This window comes from Littorina saxatilis, linkage group LG16 (genome assembly GCF_037325665.1).
Source record: "Littorina saxatilis isolate snail1 linkage group LG16, US_GU_Lsax_2.0, whole genome shotgun sequence".
NCBI classification, from domain to species: Eukaryota; Metazoa; Mollusca; class Gastropoda; order Littorinimorpha; family Littorinidae; genus Littorina; species Littorina saxatilis.
In genome coordinates, this window is record NC_090260.1 from 33484660 (window position 1) to 33504376 (window position 19717).

Genomic DNA, 19717 nt, shown 5'->3' on the forward strand with positions numbered 1-19717 from the left:
CCGTAGTGTATGGCAGCTCGCTTTTCCCGGAAAAGTGTACGATGGTAAACTCACAGGACTATATCATACCTTCTTTTATAATAATTCAACATGTGGGTTGCAGAGCTTCAAGTGGGACAACGCTGCCGGGAGGAAGACAACTCTTGTAAGGATTTTGCAACATGCAAGAACAGCATTTGCAGTAAGTTCACGAAGAGTGGATGTGCGTATGTGTGTGAATGCAGTGTTTACGGGCGTTCCTGCGTGGCGTGTTAAATTGTGCGTCTGTTCGTTCATTAGTTTGTGTTTAATGTGTGTATGTGTGTGTTTATGTGTGTGTGTGTGTGTGTGTGTGTGTTTATGTGTGTGTGTGTGTGTGTGTGCGTGCGTGTGTGTGTGTGTATGTATGTGTATTTGTGTGTGTGTGTGTGTGTGTGTGTGTGTGCGTGCGTGCGTGTGTGTGTGTGTGTGTGTGTATGTATGTGTATTTGTGTGTGTGTGTATGTGTGTGTGTGTGTGTGTGTGTGTGTGTGTGTTAGTGTGTATATGTGTGTGTATTTGTTTGTGTGTGTGTGTGTGTGTGTGTGTGTGTTAATGTGTGTGCGTGCACGCGCGCGCGCGTGTGTGTGTGTGAACAGAAAAAGGAGTCCACATATATGTACAGTGAAAGATGAATGACCAAATAGAAATATCAGTTAAATGATCACAATTTAAACTTCAGCAAGCTTACTGTCCCTTTATGAGCCATAGGAGTCCCTTCCCCTCCCCACCCAACGCACCCCCCTCAGCCCCACAACCCCGCTTGCGATCCCAAACCATCCTTACCCATACAATAATGTCGAATACAATTGTACTCATTTCTCTCATTAATATCCAGTTACCGCGTGAAATGCTTAGGCCTTTGTTTTGGCATAACGTTTGTTTGTTTGTATGCTTAACGCCCAGCCGACCACGAAGGGCCATATCAGGGCGGTGCTGCTTTGACATATAACGTGCGCCACACACAAGACAGAAGTCGCAGCACAGGCTCCATGTCTCACCCAGTCACATTATTCTGACACCGGACCAACCAGTCCTAGCACAAACCCCATAATGCCAGACGCCAGGCGGAGCAGCCACTAGATTGCCAATTTTAAAGTCTTAGGTATGACCCGATCACGGGGCGGACGCCTTACCACTAGGCCAACCGTGCCGGTCTGGCATAACGTCCGTTGGTACTCTCTGGTCTTTTTCTCAAGATTTCTTTTCATACAAAATAACCGAACAGTATATAATTGAATATCCCTGCTACCACAATGAAAGGTTTGTTTGTTTGTTTGTTTGCTTAACGCCCAGCCGACCACGAAGAGCCATATCAGGGCGGTGCTGCTTTGACATATAACGTGCGCCACACACAAGACAGAAGTCGCAGCACAGGCTTCATGTCTCACCCAGTCACATTATTCTGACACCGGACCAACCAGTCCTAGCACTAACCCCATAATGCCAGACGCCAGGCGGAGCAGCCACTAGATTGCCAATTTTAAAGTCTTAGGTATGACCCGGCCGGGGTTCGAACCCACGACCTCCCGATCACGGGGCGGACGCCTTACCACTAGGCCAACCGTGCCGGTACAATGAAAGGTACCCCGGCCACCTCATAACTCCGCTTGTTGCCCTTTCAAAAACATGTTTTGCTTTTTAAGAGACCACATAATGATGGAACCTAAAACAGAATTGAAAACACCACCCAAACACCCTTGAGTCAACGAAAAACGAATCATGTGTGCATTCGTTCGGCCCCGACGTGAAAAACACCAAATTTTGCCTTCGCAGGCGTTGTTTTAACACGCGTCCCGGACCGCTGCGCGGAAAAGTGACGTCACATTAGTCTTGGTTTTGAACTTCATACGCGTCCGTCTTCTGCGCAAAGTTTATAGCGGCTTCTTTGCAAAGACTTATGAGCATCTGAGATGGTACCCGAAAAAAACCCTGTAAATCCATGCCTATCAAAGATTTGTTATTTTTCTTCAAAAGCTATTTGCAAAATGAACAATCTATATGTCCATAACACGTCATACTTGGATTAAAGTGAACTGGACTTAACAGCAAAGATCAATTTCTATCTTCCGTTTTGGCGACGACGACAAATTGCTCCATTTTCCATAGGGAACGGCTCGCAAAGGCTCCGTCCCGACTGTGTGAGAGGGAAAAAGAAGGTCACTGTCACTTGTCGTCGTGCTGAGTTGTCTGGCGTCTACCCCGCAACCTCACTAGTATCCAAGTAGTCAATGATTGATTGGAGACGCACAGTTCATTAGTTCTATCGGTGCCCTTCAGCTTTAAGTAGATCAACCGTCTTGCTCGTACAGCCCTACAGACTGATGATCATTTGCGCACAAGGTGTGAACATCCACGTACGTAAGCACGATTACAAACGGGAGATTTTGAAAGCTCAGCTTTAATAGAGCTTCCGTCCGGTGGAGGATTGAATCTGTGAGCCTTGAATCCATTTTTGGGGTGTTTTTTTTTAAGACGCTTGAGCGTGCCATTTTAATCGATAATCAATAACATTATATAACACATTCGGTATCTGTATGTTTAACTGTACATTACTCTGTGGCACAGCAAATTTAGCATTTACTTTTGGCGCGAATTCTTACAATACATAAATGGACAAGAATGTGTTATCAATGCTGTTGTGTCTGCGGTGTTAACATTTGCGACATCCATATTGTATTGTCTTCATAACCCCCCGCGGGTTAGGGGGATGGCCATATTGGTTGGGACGAGAAAGAATTTACCCGATGCTCCCCAGCATGTCGTAAGAGGCGACTAACGGATTCTGTTTCTCCTTTTACGCTTGTTAAGTGTTTCTTGTATAGAATATAGTCAATGTTTGTAAAGATTTTAGTCAAGCAGTATGTAAGAAATGTTAAGTCCTTTGTACTGGAAACTTGCATTCTCCTAGTAAGGTCATATATTGTACTACGTTGCAAGCCCCTGGAGCAATTTTTTGATTAGTGCTTTTGTGAACAAGAAACAATTAACAAGTGGCTCTATCCCATCTCCCCCCTTTCCCCTATCCCATCTCCCCCTTTCCCCGTCGCGATATAACCTTGAATGGTTGAAAACGACGTTAAACACCAAATAAAGAAAGAAAGAAAGTTGTCTTCATAGATACTCTTAGACGGTATCCATGTCGCCAAGGAACGTAAACTATCTCTGTCAATCTGCTAAAAGTGCAGACAAGGGGTGCAACTCTGTTGTTGACCCGTGGTTTTGTTTTGTCGACAAATTCATGTGCGTACATCATTCAGACAATATAACACCTAAAAACGCACACTCCTGTGTATCCCGACTCTAACTGGTTCTAGATATCCACATTTTGGAGGAAGACTGATTTCCACCCTCTGATAGCATCCATACAACGATGGGAAACAAAAACCATAGTTATGTACGTGTTTCTGATGGTTGCAGGATATACTTTTCTCATTGCAGAGTATAAGCTTCTGTCAGACTGTACTGCATATCCCAGCCACTGTTCGGAAGGACACTGCGACCCTGTCTCAAATCAGTGCAGTGAGTATACATCATTGTGTATATTTTGTTCAGAACTGCCTCAATGATCAAGTGTGTACGTTTTGTTTAGAACTGCTCCAATAAGCCAAATGTGTGTATGTGGGTTTTGTTAGAACTGAGTCTAGTATGACTCTCTGTGTATGTTTTGTGTAGAACTGCCTAAATCATAAAAGTGTGTGTATGATTCGTTTAGAACTGCCTCAACGATCAAAGGGTGTGTATGTTTTGTTTATAACTTTATAAATTGGCCTCCACTCGCATATGCGGACGCATTCCAAAAGCTAAACTATTTGCCACTCGTCCGTCGTATCGACGGAAGACTCCATCACCTATCAAAGAGTGTGTATGTTTTGTTTAGAACTGCCTCAATGATCTAAGCATGTGTAGGTTTTGTTTGGAACTGCTTGGCCTCTACTCGCATATATATGCGGACGCATTCCAAAAGCTAAACTGTTTGCCACTCGTCCGTCGTATCGACGGAAGACTCCATCACCAATCAAAGTGTGTGTATATTTTATTTAGAACTGCCTCAATTGTTTTGTCTAGAACTGCCTTGACGACAAAAGAGTGTGTGTTTTGTTTAGAACTTCCTTAACGATCAAAGTGTGTGTATATTTTAAACAAATTATACGAGGCAGTTCTTAAACTGCCTCAAAGATCAAAGTATGTGTATGATTTGTTTAAAACTGCAACAATGATCTAAGTGTGCGTATGTTTTGTTTAGATCTGTCACAACTATCAACGTATGTGTACGTTTTGTTTAGAACTGCCTCAACGATCAAAATACGTGTATGTTTTGTTTAGAACTGCCACAAGAATCAAAAAGTGTATATGTTTTGTTTAGAACTGCCTCGACGATCAAAATGTGTGTATGTTTGGTTTAGATCTGCCCACATGATCTAAGTGTGTGTATGTTTTGTTTAGAACTGCCTCAACGATCACAGTGTGTGTATGTTTGAAGAATATATATATAGCCCCAATTATCTGTGCGTATGCTTTGTTTAGAACTGTCTCAATAACCAACGGGTGTATGTGTTTGTATAATGCCCAAGTATACTAAGGCAAACAAAAAAAAATTGTCTGTTTCTGGTAACATGGCTAAAAAAAATAGGGTCGGTAGGTCGGGATTTTTTTTTTTTTTTTATTTTAATTTTTTTTTTACCCCAAATGTAGACCAATAAAACTAACTTTAAAAATCGCGCAAAGAGACTGGATTCACTATACATAGAGACAAGACACTCAACACATTTACAAATCGTCAGCGGACTTTCGTTTTCACACGTTTTTGTTGTTCATTTTCTCACCCTGTCCTTTACCACCAAAAAATAAATAAAATTTTTGAGTTTGGAAAAAAAAAAGTTTAGGGTCGGCGCCGAAATTTAGGGTCGGTCGGGTGACCAGAAACAGACAATTTTTTTTTTTTTGCCTAATGTTCGGTTTTTTTGGTTGTTTTTTTTACATCTGCGAAGAACTGTGCGTTCTTTGCAATCTTTTTAAAATTGTCGAATCTTTCTGTATGTATTTTTGCAGATTTATCCCAAGTGTGTATGCTTATATTGCTCGAAAATGTGTTAAGTATGTTTATGTTTGTCTGCAGAATTGTACAAAGTATGTGTTTTTATATTGCTATTCTGATAGACACGTGGAGGAATTTGGGGGTTGTGATTGAATAGTCTCACGCAACCTTATTTCAATCATCGGGCCGTGTTTCCACGGAAGTTGCTCAATATTCTTTACTTTTTAAACAACAAAGAACGCATGATTCCATAAATAGATCCCTGCGCCTTGAGTCCGAGTCTGGAGATACGCGCGCGATATAAGACTTCATATAATAATGCTTCCAGTTGCATTGCAGCGGATGAAGTGCTCGCATACCTGGTCAGGTTTGCGTTATGACTGGTCGACAGAGGATATAAAATGTACCAATGTTTTTCTTACCGTGCTTGAAATATATTCCGGCTAAAATCGAATTATTTGACACACCTTGCAACACTCTAGTAGCTGCCGTCTGGCAGACGGTCTTTCCAGTGTTTTGCACTGAATCAGCCAACTCTCCTTTCCCTTTGCAACGCCCATTGTATGCGATACTGAAATGAATTAAGTTACCAGTCTGAAACATTAGTCGTTGCCTTTTTTTCTTCTAAAATATGCCTTGTTCTCTTTTCATCCACATATTTAACATTAACATATGCACCATGAGCGAAACCCCTCGAACAAGTATAACAGAAAAAAAGGTTTTCGACTCGTCGACATTATACGTGTCTCGTCTAAATATCGGACCCTAATGCTACGGTGAAAACACAATAGCTGTTTAAGTTTGCAGTATAGTTCTAAGTATGTGTACGTATATTTGCGGAATTGTTCAAAGTATCGGTACGTATGTTAGCAGAACTGTTCAAACAATGAGCTGTCCGAGTGTTTGCAGACTTGCAGTGACAGCAAATACTTGTATTCAGTTAGGCTCAGCATCTGTCACATTCTCAGGGAAGGTCAGAGATCTTGGGTTCTACCTTGACTCTGACCTCTTTATGAGACATCATGTTACAAAACATGTCAGGCAGCCTACCTTGAAATTAGACGCATCAGCTCCATCCGCCACTTTCTCACTGAAGAAGCCACAAAAACCTTGCCACTTCCTGCATATTGTCTCGTTTAAACTATTGTAATGCCCTGTTGATTGGATGCTCTTCGTTAGTTATCCAACCTCTCCAAACTGTTCAAAATTCTGCAGCCCGCATCATCTTTAGGTCAAAGAAAACACAGCATGTCACTCCCCTGCTATACACACTCCACTGGCTGCCGGTGGAACAACGTATCAAGTACAAAGTCGCTTGTCTGTGTTTCAAGGTCTTCTCAGGAAGTGCCCCTCAGTACCTTTCTGAACTCCTGTACATATACACCCCATCACGCACACTCAGATCATCCGCTGACACCAGGCTACTGAAAGTTGAGCGATTCACAGGAAGCAGCACGGAGCAAGAAGCTTCTGTTGTGCTGCACCACCACTCTGGAACTCTCTTCCCTTCTCTGTCAGACACTGCACCTCTCTCAGCTCTTTTAAACAACAGTTGAAAACTTTCTTTTTCACAGAATATTACACCAACCTGGTCTAATGTCTTCTTCATTCCATTTTTGCACATACTCCTCTCCCATAAAGTTGTTATGATTGTTGAGAGTGTTAGCTGTGTATGTTTGTATATAATATAGTGTGTATTGCATATAATTATGATTATTGTGTGAACAGTACATGTGGTGATTTGTGTCTGTTTGATTAATTTGTTTTATGTAGGTTGTACTTTTAATTGTTCTATTCTGTATATATATATCTATATATATATACGACTTGTGTCTGTCTGTGTGTCTGTGTGTGTGTCTGTGTGTCTGTGTGTGAGTTCGCGATGCACGGCCAAAGTTCTCGATGGATCTGCTTCAAATTTGGTGGGCATATTCAGGTAGACCCGGTACAGGACACAACCTGGTCGATATTTCAACACGTGCTCTCAGCGCGCAGCGCTGAACCGATTTTGGTTCCACCTCAGCTATTTTGGTTCCACCTCAGCTACCCGGGCCCCCATACCGACACACCAAAGCCAAAGTTCTCGGTGGATCTTTTTCAAATTTGGACACCGTATTCAGCTACACCCCGGACACAATATCATCGATGAGATATTTCAACACGTGCTCTCAGCGCGCAGCGCTGAACCGAATTTGGTTTTTGTTTTCATTTCACCATTATAAGTAACTCTTCCTTATCTTCTCATCTTCTCCATGTTTTCAGCGTTTACCTCCCTTCCTTCGTATGGTGCACTATAGTATCTTCGGATATTCCCGGCGTTCTGTTACTATTTTTAGAAGGTCACCGCAGTGTCCAGAACGTAAATTGGACCCGTAAATTATCCTCACTGTAAAAGTGCAAAGGTCGAATCAATTTATAGCCACGCGAAAAATACACTGTCATCTATCTCTCTATAGATACGGCTTCTCTGTGTTTGTTTGTGTGTGTGTGTGTGTGTGTGTGTGTGTGTGTGTGTGTGTGTGTGTGTGTGTGTGTGTGTGTGTGTGTCTCTATGTGAGCAACACCTGTGCATTGTTCAGTTCTGTTTGTGATGTGGTCTGGCGGCTTTTGTGTAATTTTATGTACTGGCCTTCCTTTGAGAAGCCATAACAGTTCAAAAGGGCTTAGAGATAAGCTCTAACTTGCTCAGTCCTGTTTGAGTGGAGTTCGCCTCCAAAGGTGATTAACACGGTTACATTCGTCGACAAGGATGGGACTCGATATGGTCAGGAATGGCATTATGGCCACTGAATCATTTTCGTGCTGTTCCCATTCCACGAATCTGGGAGGGACCTAAGCTTGGAAGGTCCATTGTTCGGACCCGGCGAAGCCGGCGTACGGCTCTAAGTACTTCTTCCCGGCGAAGCCGGCTACCCGGGGAAGCGGGTATTCATTCTAGTATATCTATATACGACTTGTGTGTGTCCGTGTGTCAGTTCCCGATGCACGGCCAAAGTTCTCGATGGATCTGCTTCCAATTTGGTGGGCATATTCAGGTACACCTCGTACACAATCTGGTCGATGAAAATTTTCAACACGTGCTCTCAGCGCGCAGCGCTGAATCAACAAGCCACCAAACATCTTATAATGTTCCTTTGTAAAGGGCCTAGAGCCATAGGTTAGGCACTTAAAAATGTCCAGTTATTATTATTATTATTATTATTATTATTATTATTATTATCATTATGTGATTGAAAGTGGTCCTAAGTATATATGTGTGTATGTTCACAGAGTTATACAGTGGACAGAGTTGTGACGAGTCACGTGTGTGTACAGCGGGAGCTGAGTGCAAAGACCATACCTGTCAGTGTCAGGCCAGTGTCGCTACTCTCAATGGATCCGTTTGTGGTGAGCTATCTGGCAATGTTTGTATACCGTAAACGGTACTTATAGCTTTCTCTTGGGACCAAATACATTGTATTGACTCACCTGAATAATCGGTGAGTTTTAGTACCGAGCCCGTCTGTATAGACGGCCGGCCATCAGTTCGAGATTATCTTTCGGGTGTTTCTGATGTCAGAGCTTTAAAACGTTGCACACGTCTAGGGTTTCATGATCTCCCGACTGAACTTTGAGAATATCTCGCATGTTTTCGAAGCGAGAGCTTTGAAACTTTGCACACTTCGTCAATTATCATAGTTATCTAACAAACTTAACATTAAGGTTTTCTGGTATGTGTGTGTATGTGTGTGTGTGTGTGTTTTAGTGTGTGTGTGTGTGTGTGTGTTGTGTGTGTGTGTGTGTGTGTGTGTGTATGTGTGTGTTTGTGTGTACGTGTGCGCACGTGTGGTTGTGTGAGTTCACATCATGCTGTAATAATTTATCATACAGCTCCACTAGAAGGGCTTGGTGGAGGCCGCTGTGCCGGTGGAAATTGTTCGACCCATGACGCCATCTGCAGTGCAGCAAGCGGCAACAATTTGTGCGTGTGTGCATCAGGATACATTGTGCAATCGGCAGACTTTAGCTGCAGTAAGTAACGTTTTTGTTTGCTCACCTTAAGTCGTATAGTATTGATCTGTGTCAGGAGGCCCGGCCTTGCACACAAACATTACCGTTCAGGTTATCTCGGACAGCGGGGTCATGTTTGATTCTAACAAACTTAACATTAAGGTTTTCTGGGATGATTTTTGAAGCCAGTGCCTCTCAGACATGGGATTCTTCCGTAAATTTACGGAATTCCGTAAATTTTTAGGCTCCAGGGAGCATTCTTAAAGATTCGTGCAAATCCGCTGAGAAAATGTTGGGGTATATGTAGGTATAGACCCAAGTTTTTCGGCCGGTCCGCTGATCGCGACGCTCCATTCCATACTATTCTTGAACGGTTGGTTCCTAAAACGGTCAGACAGTTGCTGGTCGATCCGAATGGGAACACGCTCTTTGTCTCCTACAGTCACCGTTTCAACGTAGCTATCGGGGATTCAGTATAAGCATACCGTATAAGAATGATTCGGCGCCTTTTTTACATCGCTTCGAGCCACCTGCCAAAATGATGAGGAAGCTAAAGCGAGACGAAACCGTTCTAGCCCGGGAAATTGACTAGCAGAAGTACAAGAAAAATCTCTGGAGATTCGACTGGCTCGATGAAGTTGTATCATTGAGCTGGAAATGACACTAAACTTGCAGTGGACTCTGACAAACTATTTTCTACTCATGGAAAACAGTTCTGCTTTAAGGGCAGAGGTGGCACGGAATTTTGGTCCAAAATGGTCCCATGATGTGATTTGGGTTTTCAGCATATTTAAGTACTTTGAACACCCTAGAATAACTGCATGATGTTTATTTTGTCAATGTCATCCTCTTTTTGACTCACATGCGAAGCAAAAGTGAGTCTATGTACTCACCCGAGTCGTCCGTCCGTCCGTCCGTCCGTCCGGCCGTCCGGAAAACTTTAACGTTGGATATTTCTTGGACACTATAAATTCAGTCTATCAGTACAAAATTTGGCAAGATGGTGTATGATGACAAGGCCCCAAAAAAACATACATAGCATCTTGACCTTGCTTCAAGGTCAAGGTCGCAGGGGCCATAAATGTTGTCTAAAAAACAGCTATTTTTGACTCACATGCGAAGCAAAAGTGAGTCTATGTACTCACCCGAGTCTTCCGTCCGTCCGTCCGTCCGTCCGTCCGGACGTCCGTCCGTCCGTCCGGAAAACTTTAACGTTGGATATTTCTTGGACACTATTCAGTCTATCAGTACCAAATTTGGCAAGATGGTGTATGATGACAAGGCCCCAAAAAACATACATAGCATCTTGACCTTGCTTCAAGGTCAAGGTCGCAGGGGCCATAAATGTTGCCTAAAAAACAGCTATTTTTCACATTTTTCCCATTTTCTCTGAAGTTTTTGAGATTCAATACCTCACCTATATATGATATATAGGGCAAACTAAGCCCCATCTTTTGATACCAGTTTGGTTTACCTTGCTTCAAGGTCAAGGTCACAGGAGCTCTTCAAAGTTGGATTGTATACATATTTTGAAGTGACCTTGACCCTGAACTATGGAAGATAACTGTTTCAAACTTAAAAATTATGTGGGGCACATGTTATGCTTTCATCATGAGACACATTTGGTCACATATGATCAAGGTCAAGGTCACTTTGACCCTTATGAAATGTGACCAAAATAAGGTAGTGAACCACTAAAAGTGACCATATCTCATGGTAGAAAGAGCCAATAAGCACCATTGTACTTCCTATGTCTTGAATTAACAGCTTTGTGTTGCATGACCTTGGATGACCTTGACCTTGGGTCAAGGTCACATGTTTTTGGTAGGAAAAATGTGTAAAGCATGTGAGTCGTATGGGCTTTGCCCTTCTTGTTCCCATTTTCTCTGAAGTTTTTGAGATTCAATACCTCACCTATATATGATATATAGGGCAAAGTAAGCCCCATCTTTTGATACCAGTTTGGTTTACCTTGCTTCAAGGTCAAGGTCACAGGAGCTCTTCAAAGTTGGATTGTATACATATTTTGAAGTGACCTTGACCCTGAACTATCGAAGAGAACTGTTTCAAACTTAAAAATTATTTGGGGCACATGTTATGCTTTCATCATGAGACACATTTGGTCACATATGATCAAGGTCAAGGTCACTTTGACCCTTATGAAATGTGACCAAAATAAGGTAGTGAACCACTAAAAGTGACCATATCTCATGGTAGAAAGAGCCAATAAGCACCATTGTACTTCCTATGTCTTGAATTAACAGCTTTGTGTTGCATGACCTTGGATGACCTTGACCTTGTCACATGTATTTTGGTAGGAAAAATGTGTAAAATATTGTTTTTCTCAGTTTTATTGTAAAATGATTCTGAAAGAAAGATCAAGGTCTGTTCAGCATGTGAGTCGTGTGGGCTTTGCCCTTCTTGTTTTCAATAAAGTGATGATTTGCAAATTGAGTGAATGCTAAAAATCTGCAAAAAAATCGGTTTTTTCATGGCAGAGCAGCAGCAACATGTGATCACATGTCGATGAGTTTGTCAAGTTTATTGCTTGCACCGTACTCAGCGGGAATTCCCGTTTTTGTGACGATGTCACAGTCATGAAAAAAAAGTCCGTTTGTACCGTACCCCTCATCGGCCACAATACAGTGCTGGCGAAGGCTACTCTCACTTGCAAAATATTCCATATTTGGAAAGTGACCTTGAACACCTTTGAAAATGTATTCGCTGATTGGTCATTACCAATAACTTTCAGCCGGGAAGTCGTTCTGCGCATGCGCGTGCACCACATCCGCATAAACATGCGGACATTATTTTGAATCGGTTCGACGTCTCAAACAGCGATGTTCCTCTCAGCTTGGCCTCTTAAAGATAAATTCGGCGGGTATCCATCATGCAGGAGGCAGAGGAAGTTACAACTTTCGGCAGATCGAGCAGCGAAGAAGAAAAAGCTAGCGGTCGGTGTGAATGTTGAGTCCGCGATACGTGAATAACAGGTAGGACGTCAGGCCTTGTTTATCTCACATAAACTCCACCTTGACTGTCTCAGTTACACCCTAAAGTACTGCTAATCGAACTTCGGACCCATCTTCCACTCATGTATCTAATTCTTGGTGAAACAATGATATTTTGACTTACATGTTATTTCGTTGCAAAATCCAACTTTCACCATTCAAGTGTAACCGAGTGTCAAATATACTTTACCCTTTCTCACCGAGCTCGAACCCTCAAGCAACTGACACAAGTTATATTACCAGGTTCTTTTATTCCATAAGATGAAGAGGGGAATGTGTGGGAAAACGAGGGTTTACCTTCAAATACAAAACTTCCAATGTATTACTCTAGAACTAAATAACCCAAAACAACACTCTCAATCCTTTACTCTAAAGCTATATTCTAAATTCTCACAATAAAACTACGCGTAAAAACACGTTCAATCCTCCCTCCAAACTACACTCCAAAACTCTACTCTAAATCCTCACTCTCAACTTTAATCCAAAAATTCACACACAAAAACACAATAAAACTCTAATCTAAAACAAACGAAATCTAAAAAAACAACATAAAAACAATTCTTAAAAAAAAACCAATCTAACAAAACCTCTAACGAAACCTAACTAAAATCCCTCTACTAAAACTAACTGCACCCCTCTAACGAAACCTAGTCTACGAAAACTTAACTGAACCCTAACTGAACCCAACTAAACAAGAGGCGAAGCCATCAAGGCTCACGTAAGAAATCGACAAACAGTAACACAAACTCAATCACTCCGTCACACATACACACACACACACCACACACACACACACACACACACACACACACACACACACACACACACACACACACACACACACACACACACAGAAAGCGCATAGGTGAAACTGTGCAAGAAAGCGAGACACTAGATCTAGATCTGTCTGTCTGCATGTAGCCTACTTACAGGGACACGACTGCCAACAGAGTCTCGGCCCGCTCAAAATAATAATGACCGAGACTTTCAGTACTTCCTTCGCGTGACGTCTAACCCTCTTACGTCATAATGTGACGTCAATGTAATGTGACGTCTTCAAATGTTAGAGTTTCTACCACAGACATACACACGCACAAACACACGCACACACACACACACACACACGCACACACACACGCACGCACAGACAGACAAAGTTACGATCGCATAGGCTACACTTACGTGAGCCAAAAACTAAACTAAAAAAAACCATCTACGAAAACCTAGCTAAAAAACCCCGTCGCACATTCCGCCATCCAGCAAAAAAGGATTTCAGCCCGTGACAGACATGTCACACACCGGCGTCAAGAAAACACACCGCACAAAATATACGTTGTTTCCACTCCAGGATTCCAAGCGGGGGCCCGGGTAGCTCAGGTGGTAGAGCACTGGACTTGTGATCGAAAGGTCGCTGGTTCGAATCCGGGCCGGGACGGACACGGGTCAACTTTATGTGCAGACCCAGAGACGGTATCCATCGCCCACCCCCGTGTCACCACAATGGCACGTTAAAGATCTTGGTCATTCTACCATAAGTGCAGATGGCTAATACCACCTAAACACGCATACATCAAAAGCCGTGAGGGCGTAAAACTCGAATCGTATAAACCAATTCATGTCCAATATAGGCAATTAAGACCTGACGGACAATAAGCCCCTTAAAATTTACTGTTTGGATTCCAAGCAAAAAGAAAGTCTCAGCGGCCCACCACATCCCGCGTACGTCACAAGGTTAAAACAACTTCAACCCAGAGGGGTGTTGGGTATCTTTACTTTCATTCTTTCTTTACTTGGTGTCTAACGTCGCCTTCAACTATTCAAGGTTACATCGCGGCGGAGGGGAAAAGGGAGATGGGATAAAGCCACTTGTCAATTGTTTCTTGTTCACAAAAGCACTAATTAAACATTTGCTCCAGGGGCTTGTACCGAAAAGCGATCATTTTACCTATGCAAATTTAAGAATCGGCTCTTCCGCCAGACCATTTCAATAAAGACAAAACACAGTCTCGGAAACCTTAGTGGATCCCCGATAGTACAGGTTTGAATCCTCGATAGCACAGAGGTACCACGAGTTCACAAGTTCAAACTGTAGACAGTACACACTTTTGGCTGACATTTTTTGTGAACAGATTCTGTGTTGGCATTGAAATTCAGCTTGTGGTCTAGATCTATGACTGGCTTTTCAATAAACGGACGCATCACAAAGATCTACACTCAAACACATCTAGACGAAACTAAATATCGGACCCTATTGCTACGATGAAAACACAATAGCTGTTAATGATCGTAAAAGGGATGTGTGAGACCATCCAATCACAACCCCCGAATTCCTCCACGTGTCCATCAGAACAGCTATATATCTACATATATCGGTGAATCTTTTGCAGCTAGAATTAACACAACGCCCATTGTTTAATTTGTTTCAGAGCCAGGACCCGGAACTGTTTGTGGAATCAAAAACTGCGCCAACGGATATGCCTGTCATGGAACGTGCCGTTAGTATTTAAGACACATTCCTTTGTGACTTTTATCCATCAGCATAAATAGATCATGAGATGATTTCGGATTTTCCGGAAATTACTCGCGTTTTTATATTTAGTCAAGTTTTGACTAAATATTTTAACATCGAGGGGGAATCGAAACGAGGGTCGTGGTGTATGTGTGTGTGTGTGCGTGTGTGTGTGTGTGTGTGCGTGTGTGTGTGTGTGTGTGTAGACCAATTCAGACTAAACTACTGGACCGATCTTTATGAAATTTGACATGAGAGTTCCTGGGTATGAAATCCCCGAAGGTTTTTTTCATTTTTTTGATAAATGTCTTTGATGACGTCATATCCGGCTTTTCGTGAAAGTTGAGGCGGCACTGTCACGCCCTCATTTTTCAACCAAATTGGTTGAAATTTTGGTCAAGTAATCTTCGACGAAGCCCGGACTTCGGTATTGCATTTCAGCTTGGTGGCTTAAAAATTAATTGATGACTTTGGTCATTAAAAATCTGAAAATTGTAAAAAAAAATAAAAATTTATAAAACGATCCAAATTTACGTTTCTCTTATTCTCCATCATTTGCTGATTCCAAAAACATATAAATATGTTATATTCGGATTAAAAACAAGCTCTGAAAATTAAATATATAAAAATTATTATCAAAATTAAATTGTCCAAATCAATTTAAAAACACTTTCATCTTATTCCTTGTCGGTTCCTGATTCCAAAAACATATAGATATGATATGTTTGGATTAAAAACACGCTCAGAAAGTTAAAACAAAGAGAGGTACAGAAAAGCGTGCTATCCTTCTTAGCGCAACTACTACCCCGCTCTTCTTGTCAATTTCACTGCCTTTGCCATGAGCGGTGGACTGACGATGCTACGAGTATACGGTCTTGCTGAAAAATGGCATTGTGTTCAGTTTCATTCTGTGAGTTCGACAGCTACTTGACTAAATATTGTATTTTCGCCTTACGCGACTTGTTGTTGTTGTCATTGACTGTGGGAGACTTGCGCTGCTTGAAGGTGTGACGAAACAAATTATGGCTGATGTATGAATGCTGTTATGTTCCATCCGAGCAGGTGAAGCCACAAAATGAGTAGTGAACTCCGATGAGAATGTTAAATCTGCTAAGAAAGAACGTGAAATAAATCTACCAACTCTGGGCAGAACACTTTTTAACACGCACGCACGCACGCACGCACGCACGCACGCGCGCGCACGCACACACACACCTGGGCTTCCCTTTGTAATACAAATTCATAACACAATTTCTTCATACACAGCGTCATTGTGTGTACACCCACCTTTTGTCGTCTTTCACGCGATCAATAAGCTTCGTGCTTTTTCTAGACGAAACAAGTTTTCGTTTTTGACTCACCTGGTGAGTATTAGGATTCATAATTATGTGTCCGTCTGTATGGACCGGCCGTCGGCAGCTGTGGACAAAGAACTTAATTACCGTTGAGGTTATCTCACAAGTTTTTCAAGCTAGACCTCTGAAACTTAGCACACTTGTATGGTTTGATGATCTCATGAGTGATCCCAGTTTGGTTGACCCTCGTCAAAATTTTGTGTCACAGCGGGGTCACGTTCGTTTCATAAAAAAAACATTACGTTGAGGTTATCTCGGATGTTTTTGAAGCTAGAGCTTTGATACTATGTACACTTCTGGGGTTTGATAATCACCCGACTTGAAGTAAGTTAATTTGACCGACCCTCGTCAAGTTTTGTGGTCACAGGGGGTCATGCTTGATCCATAATAACTTAACATTGATGTTATCTCAGGTGTTTTTGAAGCTAGACCTTTGAAACTTTGAACACTTTCGGGGTTTGATAATCTACCGACATGACCCTAGTTTGGTTGACCCCCGTAACATTTTAGGGTCACCGTGGGGTCATGTTCGTAAACGTATTTACATTGAGATTATCTCAGTTATGTTGGGAGCAATTGTAGGCGTTGGTAATCTGCAGCCAAGACCAACATTTGGCTTGTTTTTATCAGATTTTAGAGTCCCAAAAGGGTCATGTTTCCTAGAAAAGATTATCACCACTGAAAATGTTCACTGAGCTATCAAGGATATGAGTCTTGACCTAAGAGTCTTAAGCTATGATGTCATTGTTTGATTTGGTCACAGTCTTGGCTAGACCATTGGTGATTGTATCATGTTATTATGAGTTATTATGCTGACTGTTAGCAAATGATAACAGGCATGTCGAGAAAAAAGATATCAAGCATGAGCCTTTCAGGCGAATGCTGATATCGCTTGTGAGACATGCCTGTTATTATTTGCTAACAGTCAGCATATTAGAAATGACGGGTTTATTACCGTTTATTTCGACCAAAAATGTTTTCGAAGCGACCGCGCGAATTAGACAGAACAGCCGCAATGGGAACTTGAGCGCTCCTACCTGATTATGCCTGTCAGTCAAAGAATTCTCGTGACCTGGGTCAGCCAATCAGAGTCACACACCTGACGTGATGAATATTCACAGGTCAAATGCGTTTGACATAACAATCTCACAAGATAAACCATGTTGAGCATGCGTTTCGGTTGCGTCGTTTTTCTTGTTGAACAGAGAGCGACAGATTTAGAACCGACTCCAGACGGATGGGAAATGACCCCGTAAAGATACTTCTGACGTAAAGCGAGTGACGCAGTTTCACTTGATTTTTTCGAACTTTGATAAATTAGATTTCAAGTGAGCGGCCTTGCACACTCAGAGGGTGGGTGGGGCCTTGCTGTTCCGTAAAGCACCCACCGACAAAACTCGCTTTTCGGTATTTTTTTTTTTAGATAAAGAGAGTATTATCTGACAGCATTTGAAGTGTCATTCTTTAGAATAAATCACGCTGATATTGTTGATTTAAATTTTTACTTTGTCTTGTTTATTTTTAGCGTGATAAACAAAAAGGGTCCCTGCCTGAACGTTATAACATTTAGAGGGTCACCTAGAATCCGTCCTGATTGGTCAAAAAGCCATATGGGGCACTGAATTGGTAATAAGATGTCATAGTGTCAGAAATGAGGTCTCTCAAGTGTCTGAGTATACATATTTTGTCTGGGCTAGCCAAAACTAAAGTTGGGTGGCCGAGTGGTAACGCACTTGCGCTCGGAAGCGAGAGGTTGCGAATTCGACCCTGGGTCAGGGCGTTAGCAATTTTCTCCCCCCTTTCCTAGCCTAGGTGGTGTGTTCAAGTGCTAGTCTTTCGGATGAGACGAAAAACCGAGGTCCCTTCGTGTACACTACATTGGGGTGTGCACGTTAAAGATCCCACGATTGACAAAAGGGTCTTTCCTGGCAAAATTGTATAGGCATAGATAAAAATGTCCACCAAAATACCCGTGTGGCTTGGAATAATAGGCCGTGAAAAGTAGGATATGCGCCGAAATGGCTGCGATCTGCTGGCCGATGTGAATGCGTGATGTATTGTGTAAAAAAATTCCATCTCACACGGCATAAATAAATCCATGCGCCTTGAATATGTGCGCGATATAAATTGCATAAAAATAAAAAAATGAAAAAAAATAAAAATCCCTGCGCTTAGAACTGTACCCACGGAATACGCGCGATATAAGCCTCATATTGATTGATTGATTGATTGATTATTATGATTCTTATATAAATACAAATTTGGTGGATGTTGAGTATGTCAGGCTAGGGGTGGTGGTGGGAAGGAGGTTGGGGGTTGCGCAAATTCAAATACGTGAAATATTCTTAGGGTTGAATGGATTGATACAGCTCACATAAGGATCAAATTTGTGTCAATCAGTCGGACGTGAACGTTCTCTCGAACATAATTCTATGAAGTTGGAACAGCTTTTTTTTTTTTTGGGGGGGGGGGGGGTCATAGGTAGTGGAATCCTCCCTTTAAGACCTTCAAAACCCTATGGACATGACGAAGGAGAGGCGTACAACGCATTCGCTTTTCTTGACATTTCAATAATAACATACATTCCAGCTGCATTTTCACATGTATACCCTTTACTTGGGTAACGATGCGATGGGGATTCTTGCTTAAATAAACGTCCTAATCATCCTGGTCGTTGCAAAAAAGCACGGCCTAATTTATTTTTGGCCACGGTTTATTTTGCTATAATTAATGATAAACACTTTTATTCTAACCTTCAACATTTCCCCAATCCAGTTGAAAATCCAATTCTTCGCTGCTAAATCCATCAAAGTAAAGATTCATTTCATTAACATAATCAATACCCTCCAACATCAAACTATTAATATTAAACCTCTTTGGTCAGAAAACACGACACTTACCATGCCGCAATCAAAAATCAAATCGAAAATACGAGAACTAAACAAAACATATAATCAAGTCTCCTTGCAATAAACGGATTATTTCTTGACCAGGTAAATTCCTTCACATCCGGTTTAAAAAAAGCTCCAGAATTAAAACATGTCACAGACTGAATTATTCGTTTCACCACATTACCACCCCTGAACGTCAGAATTAAAATCACCACACTTTATAATTTCGTCGCTTTCAAAACTTTTAATGTTTTCCATAGTTTGTGTCCAATTAATTGTACATTTACCTGTGGCGAAGGTGAGTCGCACAAGCATTCACTAAGGTGAGTCTAGCTAGCATTTACTCCTCTTGTTTTTTCAATTCAGGTGCCCCCGCTGGACGTCTTTGCAATGGTAAGAAAGGTTACCATTGCGACCAGGGACTGACTTGTGCGAGCGATGGGCTGGATGGCATTTGCAGTGAGTTTGCAGATACACATATGGACATCACTCGCATTCCATTTACTCTCTAGCTCCCCAACACCCCATTCCAGAACAAGCACACAAATACACACACTCACACAACATCCCCCCCACACACATTCATATGCACACACACATACACGCACATACACACACACTTACACACACAGTGACACACACACACACACACACACACACACACACACACACACACACACACACACACACACTGTCATGAAGTGGAATATGCGAATAAAAGGTTATTCTCTATTAATACGTGCTCTGCCCTATCAAATTAAACTGACTCTTCACTCTTCGCACTACACACTTCAAACACAGAGTTTGGGAGGATACAGAATTATTATTTCCTTACAAAAACAATACAATATTCACATCAAATAAACAGAAATACAACTTTCCAGTTACAACCGTTCAATTCACAC

General features: G+C 41.9%; 1 long non-coding RNA gene across 1 annotated transcript; it reads left to right on the forward strand.

Annotated features, from left to right (window-relative positions):
• The first annotated feature begins 100 nt into the window (after window positions 1-100).
• On the forward strand, window positions 101-19265 carry LOC138950880 (uncharacterized). The gene is made up of 6 exons (XR_011450844.1): window positions 101-181; window positions 3460-3540; window positions 8327-8443; window positions 8927-9067; window positions 14484-14552; window positions 19179-19265. It is a non-coding gene; the product is annotated as an uncharacterized lncRNA (long non-coding RNA).
• Window positions 19266-19717: the final 452 nt, after the last annotated feature.